Source organism: Chiloscyllium plagiosum, unplaced genomic scaffold (assembly GCF_037043375.1).
Source record: "Chiloscyllium plagiosum isolate Xiang-an unplaced genomic scaffold, Cpla_swu_hap1 HiC_scaffold_35, whole genome shotgun sequence".
In the NCBI taxonomy this organism is placed as follows: domain Eukaryota; kingdom Metazoa; phylum Chordata; class Chondrichthyes; order Orectolobiformes; family Hemiscylliidae; genus Chiloscyllium; species Chiloscyllium plagiosum.
The window spans coordinates 69,022,543-69,038,780 of record NW_028270173.1 but is presented as its reverse complement, the minus strand read 5'-3'; positions in this window follow the sequence as shown (position 1 = coordinate 69,038,780).

Here is a 16,238-nt window from a genome sequence, read left to right as displayed (position 1 = left end):
TTGAAAATGCATGAACTTCGGTTTGAACAACGGGGAGCGTCAGCCCTCGAAGGCAAGACCATCGGCAGAACCGCCGGATCAAATCCAGCTGAGATAGCCGGCCGCGAAGTCTCAACGTCGGTATGAGCAGTCACATTCACTCCCATCCCCGTTTGACCACTTCCCACGGTTACAAATGCATGAAATTCGGCCTGAACACGGGGGACAGGCGACCCTTGAAGGCGAGACCATCCGCAGAACCACTGGGTCCAATCCGGCTGAGCTACACGGCTTAGAAGTGTTGAAGTCGGTATGAGCACTCACATTCACTCCCATTCCCGTTTAAACCACTTCCCACTGTGGGAAATGCATGAAATTCGGCCTGAACACGGGGGCCAGTCCGCCCTCGAAGGTAAGACCATCAGCAGAACCGCTGGGTCATATCCGGCTGAGCAAGACGGCGTGGAAATGTCAAAGTCGATATGAACTCTCACATTCAACCCCATCCGCATTTGCACCACTTCCCACAGTGAAAAATGGATAAAACTCGGCCTGAACACGGTGCACACTTCCCGCTCGAAGGCAAGACCATCGGCCGAATCGCCAGGTCCAATCTGGCTGAGCTACCCGGCTTAGAAGTCTCAAAGTTGGTATGAGCAGTCACATTCACTCCCATCCCAGTCACATTCACTCCCATCCCGGTTTGGACCACTTCCCACCGTTGAAAATGCGCGAATGTAGGCCTGAACACGGGGGTGGGTCCGTCCTCCAAGGCGAGACTGTCGGCAGAACCGTCGGATCCATCTGAGCTAGCTGGCTTGGATTTGTCAAGGTCGGTATGAGCATTCACATTCACACCCGTCACTATTTAAACGACTTCCCACCGTAGACAATGGATAAATATCAGCCAAAACACGGGGGACATTCCCCCCTCGAAGGCAAGACCGTCGGCAGAACCGCCGGGTCATATCCGGCAGAGCTAACCGGCCCCAAAGTCTCAAAGTTGGTATGAGCAGTCACATTCACTCCCATCCCCATTTGGACCACCACGCACCGTTAGAAATGCATGACATTCGGCCTGAACACGGGGGACAGTCCACCCTTGAAGGCGAGACCGCCGGATCCAAACCCGCTGAGCTACCCGGCTTAGAAGTCTCAAAGTCGGTATGAGCAGTCACTATCACTCACATCCCCGTGTGGACCACTTCTCACCGTGGGAAATGCATGAAGGTCGGCCTGAACACGGGGGCTAGTTCGCCCTCGAAGGCAAGACCATCGGCAGAACACTCGGGTCAAATCCGGCTGAGCAAGACGGCGTGAAAATGTCAAAGTCGGTATGAACACTCACATTCACCCCCATCCGCATTTGCACCACTTCCCACTGTGGACAATGGATAAAAATCGGCCTGAACACGGGGGACACTTCCCGCTCGAAAGCGAGACCGTCGGCAGAACCGCCGGATCAAATCCGGCTGAGCTACCAGGCTTAGAATTGTCGAAGTCGGTATGAGCAGTCACATTCACTCCCATTCCAATTTGGAGACCTTCGCACCATGGAAAATGGATAAATGTCGGCCTGAATACGGAAGAGGGTCCGCCCTCGAAGGCTAGACCGTCGGAACAACCGCCGGAACAAATCCGCCTGAGCTTCCAGGCTTGTAAGTGCCAAAGTCGGTATGAGCAGTCACTTTCACTCCCATCCCCGTTTGGACCTCTTCCAACCGTTGAAAATTCATGAAATTCGGCCTGAACACGGGGGACAGTCCGCTCTCGAATTCAACACCGTCGGCAGAATGGCCGGGTCAAATCCGACTGAGCTACCTGGCCCCGAAATCTCAAAGTCATTATGAGCAGTCACATTCACTCCCATCCGTATTTGGACCACTTCCCACCGTTAAAAATGCATGACATTCGGCCTGAACACGTGGGAGGGTCCGCCCTCGAAGTCGATACTGGAGCGGATTTTCATTATATTATACACAGGGGCTGCTGTTCTCTAAATTGTACACAGTGGCTTCTGTTCTCCATATTATACGCAGGAGCTGCTTTTCACTATATTATATGCAGAGGCTGCTGTTCGATATATTATACAAAGGGATTGCTTTTCTTTATATTATACAGAGGGGCTGCTGTTCTCTATATTATACACAGGACCTGCTGTTCACCATATTGCAAACAGGAGCTGCTGTTCAATATATTGTACACAGTGGCTGCTGTTCACTAAATTATACACAGGGACTGATGTTCCCTATAGTATAGGGCCTGTTGTTCTCTATATTATACACAGGGGGTGCTGTTCCCTACATTATACACAGGAGCTGATGTTTACTATATTATACACACGTGTTGCTGTTCATTGTATTATAGACAGGGGCTGTTCACTAAATTATACACAGGAGCTGCTGCTCTCTATATTATACACAGGGACTTCTGTTCTCTATATTATACACAGGTGCTGATGTTTACTATATTATACACACGTGTTGCTGTTCACTGTATTATAGACAGGGGCTGCTGTTCACTAAATTATACACAGGAGCTGCTGTTCTCTATATTAATCACAGGGTCTGCTGTTTTCTATATTATGCATAGGTGCAGTTGTTCACTATATTATACTCAGGCGCTGCTGTTCACTACATTATACACAGGTGCTGCTGTTCACTAAATTATACACAGGCGCTGCTGTTCACTATATTATACATAGGTGCTGCTGTTCCCTATAGTATACACAGGAACTGCCGTTCACTATATTATACACAGGAGCTGCTTTTCTTTATATTATACACAGGGACTTCTGTTCTCTATATTATACACAGGTGCTGCTGTTCCCTCTCTTATACACTGGAGCGGGTGTTCATTATATTATACACAGGGGCTGCTGTTCTCTATATTGTACACAGTGGCTTCTGTTCTCACAAGGACTGCTGTTCACTATATTATACACAGGGACTGCTTTTCTTTATATTAAACACAGAGGCTGCTGTTCTCTATATTATACAGAGGAGCTGATGTTCACTATATTATACTCAGGCGCTGCTGTTCACTAAATTATGCACAGGGGCTGCTGTTCACTATATAATACATAGGGGCTGATGTTCCCTATATTATATACAAGGGATGCTGTTCCCTACATTATAGACAGGAGCTGATGTTCACTGTATTATACACACATGTTGCTGTTCTCTATATTATACACAGGAACTGCTGTTCACTATATTATACACAGGAGATGCTTTTTTCTATATTGTGCACAGTGGCTGCTGTTCACTAGATTATACACAGGATTGGCTGTTCACTATATTATACACAGAAGCTGCTGTTTTCTATATGATACACAGGGACTGCTGTTCTCTATATTATACACAGGTTCTGCTCTTCCCTAAATTATACAAAGGAGCTGCTGTTCACTATATTGTACACAGGGGTTCCTGGTCCACATATTATGTGCAGGTGCTGCTGCTCTCTATGTTATACACAGGAGGTGTTGTTCACTATGTTATACACAGGGGCTGCTGTTCCCTCCATTATACACGGGAGCTGGTGTTCACTATATTATACACAGGGAACGCTGTTCACTATATTATATACAGGGGCTGCTGATCTCTATATTTTATATATCGGTGCTGCTATTCCCAATATTATACACCGGCGCTGCAGTTGTCTATACTATGCACAGGAGCTTCCTCTCTCTCTATTATACACAGGAGTTGATGTTCTCTATATTATCCACATGCGCTGCTATTCAGTATATTATACACAGGGGCTGCTGTTCACTAAATTATACACAGCGGCTGATGATTCCTATATTATACACAGGGGCTGCTGTTCTCTATATTATACACAGGAGCGGCTGTTACCTATATTATACATAGAGGCTGCTGTTCACTAAATTATACACAGGGGCTGATGATCCCTATATTATACACAGAAGCTGCTGTTTTCTATATTATACACAGGTGCTGCTCTTCCCTATATTATACATAGGAGCTGCTGTTCACTATATTGTACACAGCGGCTCCTGGTCCACACATTGTGCACAGGTGCTGCTGCTCTCTATGTTATACACAGGAGCGGCTGTTCGCGATACACAGCGGCTGCTGTTCCCTCCATTATACTTGGGAGCTGATGTTCACGATATTATACACAGGAGCTGCTGTTGTCTATATTGAACACAATGGATGCTGTTGTCTATATTGTACACAGTGGCTGCTGTTCCCTATATTATACACAAGGGCTGCTGTTTACTGTATTATACACAGGAGCTGATGTTCACTGTATTGTACACAGGCGCTGCTGTCAATTATAGTATATACAGGAACTGCTGTTCTCTCTAATTTACACAGGGGCTACTGTTCTCTATATTATACACAGGGGCTGCTGTTCACTAAATTATACAAAGGAGCTGATGTTCACTGTATTGTACACAGGCGCTGCTGTTCATTATAGTATATACAGGAACTGCTGTTCTCTCTAATTTACACAGGGGCTACTGTTCTCTATATTATACACAGGAGCTGATGTTCACTATATTGTACACCGGCACTGCTGTTCACTAAATTATACACAGGGTCTGATGTTCCCTATATTATACACAGGAGCTGCTGTTCATTATAGTATATACAGGAACTGCTGTTCTCTCTAATTTACACAGGGGCTACTGTTCTCTATATTATACACAGGAGCTGATGTTCACTATATTGTACACCGGCACTGCTGTTCACTAAATTATACACAGGGTCTGATGTTCCCTATATTATACACAGGCGCTGCTGTTCATTATAGTATATACAGGAACTGCTGTTCTCTCTAATTTACACAGGGGCTACTGTTCTCTATATTATACACAGGAGCTGATGTTCACTATATTGTACACCGGCACTGCTGTTCACTATATTATACACAGGGGCAGCTGTTCACTAAATTATGCACAGGGTCTGATGTTCCCTATATTATACACAGGAGCTGCTGTTCTCTATATTATGCACAGGAGCTGCTTTTCAATTTATTATACACAGGGACTGCTGTTCTCTAAATTATGCACAGGAGCTGCTGTTCTCTATATTATACGCAGTGGCTGCTGTTCTCTATATTATACACAAGGGCTGCTGTTCACTATATTGTACACAGGAACTGCTGTTCTCTATATTATACACAGGGGCTTCTGTTCAATTTATTATACACAGGGACTGCTGTTCTCTATATTATACACAGGTTCTGCTCTTCCCTAAATTATACAAAGGAGCTGCTGTTCACTATATTGTACACAGGGGCTCCTGGTCCACATATTATATGCAGGTGCTGCTGCTCTCTATGTTATACACAGGAGATGCTGTTTACTATGTTATACACCGGCGCTGATGTTCCCTCCATTATACACGGGAGCTGGTGTTCACTATATTATACACAGGGAATGCTTTTCATTATATTATATAAAGGGGCTGCTGATCTCTATATTATATACGGGTGCTGCTGTTCCCTATATTATACACAGGCGCTGCTTTTGTCTATAGTATGCACAGGAGCTTCCTCTCTCTATATTATACACAGTAGTTGATGTTCACTATATTAGCCACATGCGCTGCTGTTCAGTATATTATACACAGGGGCTGCTGTTCACTAAATTATACACAGGGGCTGATGATTTCTATATTATACACAGGGGTTGCTCTTCGCTATATTATACACAGGAGCTGCTGTTCTCAATATTCTACACAGGAGCTGCTGTTCACTATATAATGCAAAGGAGTTGCTTTTCTTTATATTATACACAGGGACTTCTGTTCTCTATATTATACACAGGAGCTGCTGTTCCCTCTCTTATACACTGGAGCGGATGTTCATTATATTATACACAGGGGCTGCTGTTCTCTATATTGTACACAGTGGCTTCTGTTCTCACAAGGACTGCTGTTCACTATATTATACACAGGGACTGCTTTTCTTTATATTAAACACAGAGGCTGCTTTTCTCTATATTATACACAGGAGCTGATGTTCACTATATTATACTCAGGCGCTGCTGTTCACTAAATTATGCACAGGGGCTGCTGTTCACGATATAATACATAGGGGCTGATGTTCCCTATATTATATACAAGGGCTGCAGTTCCCTATATTATAGACAGGAGCTGATGTTCTCTATATTATACACAGGGACTGGTGTTCTCTATATTATACACAGGTTCTGCCCTTCCCTACATTATACACAGGAGCTGCTGTTCACTATATTGTACACAGGGGCTCCTGGTCCACGTGTTATCCGCAGGTGCTGCTGCTCTCTATGTTATACACAGGAGGTGTTGTTCACTATGTTATACACGGGGGCGGCTGTTCCCTCCATTATACACGGGAGCTGGTGTTCACTATATTATACACAGGGGATGCTGTTCACTATATTATATACATGGGCTGCTGTTGTCTATACTACGCACAGGAGATTCCTCTCTCTCTATATTATACACAGGAATTAATGTTCACTATATTATCCACATGCGCTGCTGTTCAGTATATTATACACAGGGGCTGCTGTTCACTAAATTATACACAGTGGCTGATGATCCCTATATTATACACAGGGGCTGCTGTTCCCTATATCATACACAGGAGTTAGTCTTCACTGTATTATAGACAGGGGCTGCTGTTCACTAAATTATACACAGGAGCTGCTGCTCTCTATATTATACACAGGAACTGCTGTTCTCTACATTATACACAGGTGCGCTGCTGTTCCCTATATCATGCACAGGAGTTAGTCTTCACTGTGTTATACACAGGGGATGCTGTTCACTAAATTATACACAGGGAATGCTATTCACAATATTATAACAGGAGCTTCTCTTCACTATATTATACACAAGGGCTACTGTTCACTACATCATACACAGGGACTACCGCTGTTCTCTATATTAATCACAGGGTCTGCTGTTTTCTATATTATGCATAGGAGCAGTTGTTCACTGTATTATACTCAGGCGCTGCTGTTCACTACATTATACACAGGGTCTGCTGTTCACTAAATTATACACAGGGGCTGCTTTTCTCTATATTATACACAGGGACTTCTGTTCTCTATATTATACACAGGTGCTGCTGTTCCCTATATTATACACTGGAGCGGATGTCCATTATATTATACACAGGGGCTGCTGTTCACTAAATTATACACAGGGACTGCTGTTCTCTACATTATACACAGGGACTGCTGTTCTCTACATTATACACAGGGGCTGATGTTCTCTATATTATACACAGGTGCTGCTGTTCCCTATATTATACACTGGAGCAGATGTTCATTATATTATACACAGGGGCTGCTGTTCTCTATATTGTACACAGTGGCTTCTGTTCTCACAAGGACTTCTGTTCACTATATTATACACAGGGACTGCTTTTCTTTATATTAAACACAGGGGCTGCTGTTCTCTATATTATACACAGGAGCTGATGTTCAATATAATATACTCAGGCGCTGTTGTTCACTATATTATACAAGGGGCTGCTGTTCACTATATAATACATAGGGGTGATGTTCCCTATATTATATACAAGGGCTGCAGTTCCCTACATTATAGACAGGAGCTGATGTTCACTGTATTATACACACATGTTGCTGTTCTCTATATTATACACAGGTTCTGCTCTTCCCTACATTATACACAGGAGCTGCTGTTCACTATATTGTACACAGGGGCTCCTGGTCCACATATTATACGCAGGTGCTGCTGCTCTCTATGTTATACACAGGAGGTGTTGTTCAGTATGTTATACACAGGGGCGGCTGTTCCCTCCATTATACACGGGAGCTGGTATTCACTATATTATACACAGGGGATGCTGTTCACTATATTTTTTACATGGGCTGCTGTTGTCTATACTATGCACAGGAGCTTCCTCTCTCTATATTATACACAGGAATTGATGTTCACTATATTATCCACATGCGCTGCTGTTCAGTATATTATACACAGGGGCTGCTGTTCACTAAATTATACACTGGGGCTGATGATCCCTATATTATACACAGGGGCTGCTGTTCCCTATATCATACACGGAGTTAGTCTTCACTGTGTTATACACAGGGGATGCTGTTCTCTATATTAAACACACGTGTTGCTGTTCACTGTATTATAGACAAGGGCTGCTGTTCACTAAATTATACACAGGAGCTGCTGCTCTCTATATTATACACAGGAACTGCTGTTCTCTACATTATACACAGGTGCGCTGCTGTTCCCTATATCATACACAGGAGTTGCTCTCTACATTATACACAGGAGCTACTCTCTACATTATACGCAGGGGCTGCTGTTCACTAAATTATACACAGGGGCTGCTTTTCAGTATATTATACACAGGGACTTCTGTTCTCTATATTATACACAGGTGCTGATGTTTACTATATTATACACACGTGTTGCTGTTCACTGTATTATAGACAGGGGCTGCTGTTCACTAAATTATACACAGGAGCTGCTGCTCTCTATATTATACACAGGAAGTGCTGTTCTCTACATTATACACAGGTGCGCTGCTGTTCCCTATATCATGCACAGGAGTTAGTCTTCACTGTGTTATACACAGGGGATGCTGTTCTCTGTATTATACACAGGAGCTGCTGTTCACTATATTGTACACAGTGGCTGCTGTTCTCTATATTATACACCAGGGCTGCTGTTCACTATATTATACACAGGGAATGCTATTCACAATATTATACACAGGAGCTTCTCTTCACTATATTATACACAAGGGCTACTGTTCACTACATCATACACAGGGACTACTGCTGTTCTCTATATTAATCACAGGGTCTGCTGTTTTCTATATTATGCATAGGAGCAGTTGTTCACTGTATTATACTCAGGCGCTGCTGTTCACTACATTATACACAGGGGCTGCTGTTCACTAAATTATACACAGGGGCTGCTTTTCTCTATATTATACACAGGGACTTCCGTTCTCTATATTATACACAGGTGCTGCTGTTCCCTATATTATACACTGGAGCGGATGTTCATTATATTATACACAGGGGCTGCTGTTCACTAAATTATACACAGGGACTGCTGTTCTCTACATTATACACAGGGACTGCTGTTCTCTACATTATACACAGCAGCTGCTGTTCCCTATATTATACAGTGGAGCGGATGTTCATTATATTATACACAGAGGCTGCTGTTCTCTTTATTGTACACAGTGGCTTCTGTTCTCACAAGGACTGCTGTTCACTATATTATACACAGGGACTGCTTTTCTTTATATTAAACACAGGGGCTGCTGTTCTCTATATTATACACAGGAGCTGATGTTCAGTATACTATACTCAGGCGCTGTTGTTCACTATATTGTACAAGGGGCTGCTGTTCACTATATAATACACAGGGGCTGATGTTCCCTATATTGTATACAAGGGCTGCTGTTCCCTACATTATAGACAGGAGCTGATGTTCACTGAATTATACACATATGTTGCTGTTCTCTATATTATACACAGGAACTGCTGTTCACTGTATTATACACAGGAGCTGATGTTCACTATATTATACACAGGAGATGCTTTTCTCTATATTGTGCACAGTGGCTGCTGTTCACTATATTATACACAGGATTGGCTGTTCACTATATTATACACAGAAGCTGCTGTTTTCTATATGATACACAGGGACTGCTGTTCTCTATAGTATACACAGGTTCTGCTCTTCCCTACATTATACAAAGGAGCTGCTGTTCACTATATTGTACACAGGGGCTCCTGGTCCACATATTATATGCAGGTGCTGCTGCTCTCTATGTTATACACAGGAGGTGTTATTCACTATGTTATACACGGGGGCTGCTGTTCCCTCCATTATACACGGGAGCTGGTGTTCACTATATTATACACAGGGAACGCTGTTCACTATATTATATACAGGGGCTGCTGATCTCTATATTTTATACGGGTGCTGCTGTTTCCTATATTATACACAGGCGCTGCAGTTGTCTATACTATGCACAGGAGCTTCCTCTCTCTATATTATACACAGGAGTTGATGTTCACTGTATTATACTCAGGCGCTGCTGTTCACTACATTATACACAGGGGCTGCTGTTCACTAAATTATACACAGGGGCTGCTTTTCTCTATATTATATACAGGGACTTCTGTTCTCTATATTATACACAGGTGCTGCTGTTCCCTATATTATACACTGGAGCGGATGTTCATTATATTATACACAGGGGCTGCTGTTCACTAAATTATACACAGGGACTGCTTTTCTCTACATTATACACAGGGACTGCTGTTCTCTACATTATACACAGGGGCTGATGTTCCCTATATTATATATAGGTGCTGCTGTTCCCTATATTATGCACAGGAGCTGCTTTTCTTTATATTATACACAGGGACTTCTGTTCCCTATATTATACACTGGAGCGGATGTTCATTATATTATACACAGGGCTGCTGTTCTCTATATTGTACACAGTGGCTTCTGTTCTCACAATGACTGCTGTTCACTATATTATACACAGGGACTGCTTTTCTTTATATTAAACACAGGGGCTGCTGTTCTCTATATTATACACAGGAGCTGATGTTCACTATACTATACTCAGGCGCTGTTGTTCACTATATTATACAAGGGGCTGCTGTTCCCTACATTATAGACAGGAGCTGATGTTCACTGTATTATACACACATGTTGCTGTTCTCTATATTATACACAGGAACTGCTGTTCACTGTATTATACACAGGAGCTGATGTTCACTATATTATACACAGGAGATGCTTTTCTCTATATTGTGCACAGTGGCTGCTGTTCACTATATTATACACAGGATTGGCTGTTCACTATATTATACACAGAAGCTGCTGTTTTCTATATGATACACAGGGACTGCTGTTCTCTATATTATATACAGGTTCTGCTCTTCCCTATATTATACAAAGGAGCTGCTGTTCACTATATTGTACACAGGGGCTCCTGGTCCACATATTATACGCAGGTGCTGCTGCTCTCTATGTTATACACAGGAGGTGTTGCTCACTATGTTATACACGGGGGCGGCTGTTCCCTCCATTATACACGGGAGCTGGTGTTCACTATATTATACACAGGGAACGCTGTTCACTATATTATATACAAGGGCTGCTGATCTCTATATTTTATACGGGTGCTGCTGATTCCTATATTATACACAGGCGCTGCAGTTGTCTATACTATGCACAGGAGCTTTTCTCTCTCTGTATTATACACAGGAGTTGATGTTCACTATATTATCCACATGCGCTGCTGTTCAGTATATTATACACAGGGGCTGCTGTTCACTAAATTATACACAGGGGCAGATGAACCCTATATTATACACAGGGGCTGCTGTTCTCTATATTATACACAGGAGCGGCTGTTCCTTATATTATACATAAAGGCAGCTGTTCACTAAATTATACACAGTGGCTGATGATCCCTATATTATACACAGTAGCTGCTGTTTTCTATATTATACACAGGTGCTGCTCTTCCCTATATTATACACAGGAGCTGCTGTTCACTATATTGTACACAGCGGCTCCTGGTCCACACATTGTGCACAGGTGCTGCTGCTCTCTATGTTATACACAGGAGCGGCTGTTCGCGATACACAGCGGCTGCTGTTCCCTCCATTATACTTGGGAGCTGATTTTCACGATATTATACACAGGAGCTGCTGTTGTCTACATTGTACTCAGTGGCTGTTGTTCCCTATATTCTACACAAGGGCTGCTGTTCACTGCATTATACACAGGAGCTGATGTTCACTGTATTGTACACAGGCGCTGCTGTCAATTATAGTATATACAGGAACTGCTGGTCTCTCTAATTTACACAGGGGCTACTGTTCTCTATATAATACACAGGGGCTGCTGTTCACTAAATTGTACACAGGCGCTGCTGTTCATTATAGTATATACAGGAACTGCTGTTCTCTCTAATTTACACAGGGGCTACTGTTCTCTATATTATACACAGGAGCTGATGTTCACTATATTGTACACCGGCACTGCTGTTCACTATATTATACACAGGGGCTGCTGTTCACTAAATTATACACAGGGTCTGATGTTCCCTATATTATACACAGTAGCTGCTGTTCTCTATATTATGCACAGGAGCTGCTTTTCAATTTATTATACACAGGGACTGCTGTTCTCTAAATTATGCACAGGAGCTGCTGTTCTCTATATTATACGCAGTGGCTGCTGTTCTCTATATTATACACAAGGGCTGCTGTTCACTATATTGTACACAGGAACTGCTGTTCTCTATATTATACACAGGGGCTTCTGTTCAATTTATTATACACAGGGACTGCTGTTCTCTATATTATGCACAGGAGCTGCTGATCTCTATATTATACGCAGTGGCTGCTGTTCTCTATATTAAACATAAGGGCTGGTGTTCACTATATTATACACAGGAGCTTCTTTTCCCTACATTATACACAGGAGCTGCTGTTCCCTATATTATACACAGGTGCTGCTGTTCACTATATAATACACAGGATTGGCTGTTCACTATTATACACAGGAGCTGCTGTTCTCTATATTATACACAGGGACTGCTGTTCTCTATATTATACACAGGGGCTGTTGTTCTCTATATTATACACAGGAGCTGTTGTTTTCTATATTATGCACAGGAGCTGTTTTTCTCTATATTGTGCACAGTGGCTGCTGTTCACTATATTATACACAGGATTGTCTGTTCACTATATTATACACAGAAGCTGCTGTTTTCTATATGATACACAGGGACTGCTGTTCTCTATATTATACACAGGTTCTGCTCTTCCCGACATTATACAAAGGAGCTGCTGTTCACTATATTGTACACAGTGGCTCCTGGTCCACATATTATACACAGGTGCTGCTGCTCTCTATGTTATCCACAGGAGGTGTTGTTCACTATGTTATACACAGGGGCGGCTGTTCCCTGCATTATACACGGGAGCTGGTGTTCACTATATTATACACAGGGGATGCTGTTCACTATATTATATACATGGGCTGCTGTTGTCTATACTATGCACAGGAGCTTCCTCTCTCTATATTATACACAGGAATTAATGTTCACTATATTATCCACATGCGCTGCTGTTCAGTATATTATACACAGGGGCTGCTGTTCACTAAATTATACACAGTGTCTGATGATCCCTATATTATACACAGGGGCTGCTGTTCCCTATATCATACACAGGAGTTAGTCTTCACTGTGTTATACACAGGGGATGCTGTTCTCTATATTATACACACGTGTTGCTGTTCTCTATATTATACACAGGAACTGCTGTTCACTGTATTATACACAGGAGCTGATGTTCACTATATTATACACAGGAGATGCTTTTCTCTATATTGTGCACAGTGGCTGCTGTTCACTATATTATACACAGGATTGGCTGTTCACTATATTATACACAGAAGCTGCTGTTTTCTATATGGTACACAGGGACTGCTGTTCTCTATATTATACACAGGTTCTGCTCTTCCCTACATTATACAAAGGAGCAGCTGTTCACTATATTGTACACAGTGGCTCCTGGTTCACATATGATACGCAGGTGCTGCGTATGTTATACACAGGAGATGCTGTTTACTATGTTATACACTGGCGCTGCTGTTCCCTCCATTATACACGGGAGCTGGTGTTCACTATATTATACACAGGGAATGCTTTTCACTATATTATATAAAGGGGCTGCTGATCTCTGTATTATATACGGGTGCTGCTGTTCCCTATATTATACACAGGCGCTGCTTTTGTCTATAGTATGCACAGGAACTTCCTCTCTCTATATTATACACAGTAGTTGGTGTTCACTATATTATCCACATGCGCTGCTGTTCTGTATATTATACACAGGGGCTGCTCTTCGCTATATTATACACAGGAGCTGCTGTTCATTATATTATACACAGAAGCTGCTGTTCTCAATATTCTACACAGGAGCTGCTGTTCACTATATAATGCACAGGAGTTGCTTTTCTTTATATTATACACAGGGACTTCTGTTTCTATATTATACACAGGAGCTGCTGTTCCCTCTCTTATACACTGGAGCGGATGTTCGTTATATTATACACAGGGGCTGCTGTTCTCTATATTGTACACAGTGGCTTCTGTTCTCACAAGGACTGCTGTTCACTATATTATACACAGGGACTGCTTTTCTTTATATTAAACACAGGGGCTGCTGTTCTCTATATTATACACAGGAACTGCTGTTCACTATATAATACATCGGGGCTGATGTTCCCTATATTATATACAAGAGCTGCAGTTCCCTACATTATAGACAGGAGCTGATGTTCACTGTATTATACACACATGTTGCTGTTCCCTATATTATACACAGGGACTGCTGTTCTCTATATTATACACAGGTTCAGCTCTTCCCTACATTATACACAGGAGCTGCTGTTCACTATATTGTACACAGTGGCTCCTGGTCCACATATTATACGCAGGTGCTGCTGCTCTCTATGTTATACACAGGAGGTGTTGTTCACTATGTTATACACAGGGGCGGCTGTTCCCTCCATTATACACGGGAGCTGGTGTTCACTATATTATACACAGGGGATGCTGTTCACTATATTATATACATGTGCTGCTGTTGTCTATACTATGCACAGGAGCTTCCTCTCTCTATATTATACACAGGAGTTGATGTTCACTATATTATCCACATGCGCTGCTGTTCAGTATATTATACACAGTGGCTGCTGTTCACTAAATTATACACAGGGGCTGCTGTTCACTAAATTATACACAGGGGCTGATGATCCCTATATTGTACACAGGGGCTGCTGTTCTCTATATTATACACAGGAGCGGCTGTTCCCTATATTATACATAGAGGCTGCTGTTCACTAAATTATACACAGGGGCTGATAATTCCTATATTATACACAGAAGATGCTGTTTTCTATATTATACACAGGTTTTGCTCTTCCCTATATGATACACAGGAGCTGCTGTTCACTGTATTGTACACAGCGGCTCCTGGTCCACACATTGTGCACAGGTGCTGCTGCTCTCTATGTTATACACAGGAGCGGCTGTTCGCGATACACAGCGGCTGCTGTTCCCTCCATTATACTTGGGAGCTGATGTTCACGATTTTATACACTGGAGCTGCTTTGTCTATATTGAACACAGTAGCTGCTGTTGTCTATATTGTACACAGTGGCTGCTGTTCCCTATATTATACACAAGGGCTGCTGTTTACTGTATTATACACAGGAGCTGATGTTCACTGTATTGTACACAGGCGCTGCTGTCAATTATAGTATATACAGGAACTGCTGTTCTCTCTAATTTACACAGGGGCTACTGTTCTCTATATTATACACAGGGGCTGCTGTTCACTAAATTATACACAGGAGCTGATGTTCACTGTATTGTACACAGGCGCTGCTGTTCATTATAGTATATACAGGAACTGCTGTTCTCTCTAATTTACACAGGGGCTACTGTTCTCTATATTATACACAGGAGCTGATGTTCACTATATTGTACACCGGCACTGCTGTTCACTATATTATACACAGGGGCTGCTGTTCACTAAATTATACACAGTTTCTGATGTTCCCTATATTATACACAGGAGCTTCTTTTCCCTACATTATACACAGGAGCTGATGTTCACTATATTATACACAGGGGCTGCTTTTCCCTACATTATACACAGGAGCTGATGTTCACTATATTATCCACAGGACCTGCTATTCACTAAATTATAAACAGGGGCTGCTGTTCCCTATATTATACACAGGTGCTGCTGTTCACTATATAACACACAGGATTGGCTGTTCACTATTATACACAGGAGCTGCTATTCTCTATATTATACACAGGGACTGCTGTTCTCTATATTATACACAGGGGCTGTTGTTCTCTATATTATACACAGGAGCTGTTGTTTTCTATATTATACACAGGAGATGCTTTTCTCTATATTGTGCACAGTGGCTGCTGTTCACTATATTATACACAGGATTGGCTGTTCACTATATTATACACAGAAGCTGCTGTTTTCTATATGATACACAGGGACTGCTGTTCTCTATATTATACACAGGTTCTGCTCTTCCCGACATTATACAAAGGAGCTGCTGTTCACTATATTGTACACAGGGGCTCCTGGTCCACATATTATACGCAGGTGCTGCTGCTCTCTATGTTATACACAGGAGATGCTGTTTACTATGTACAATATAATG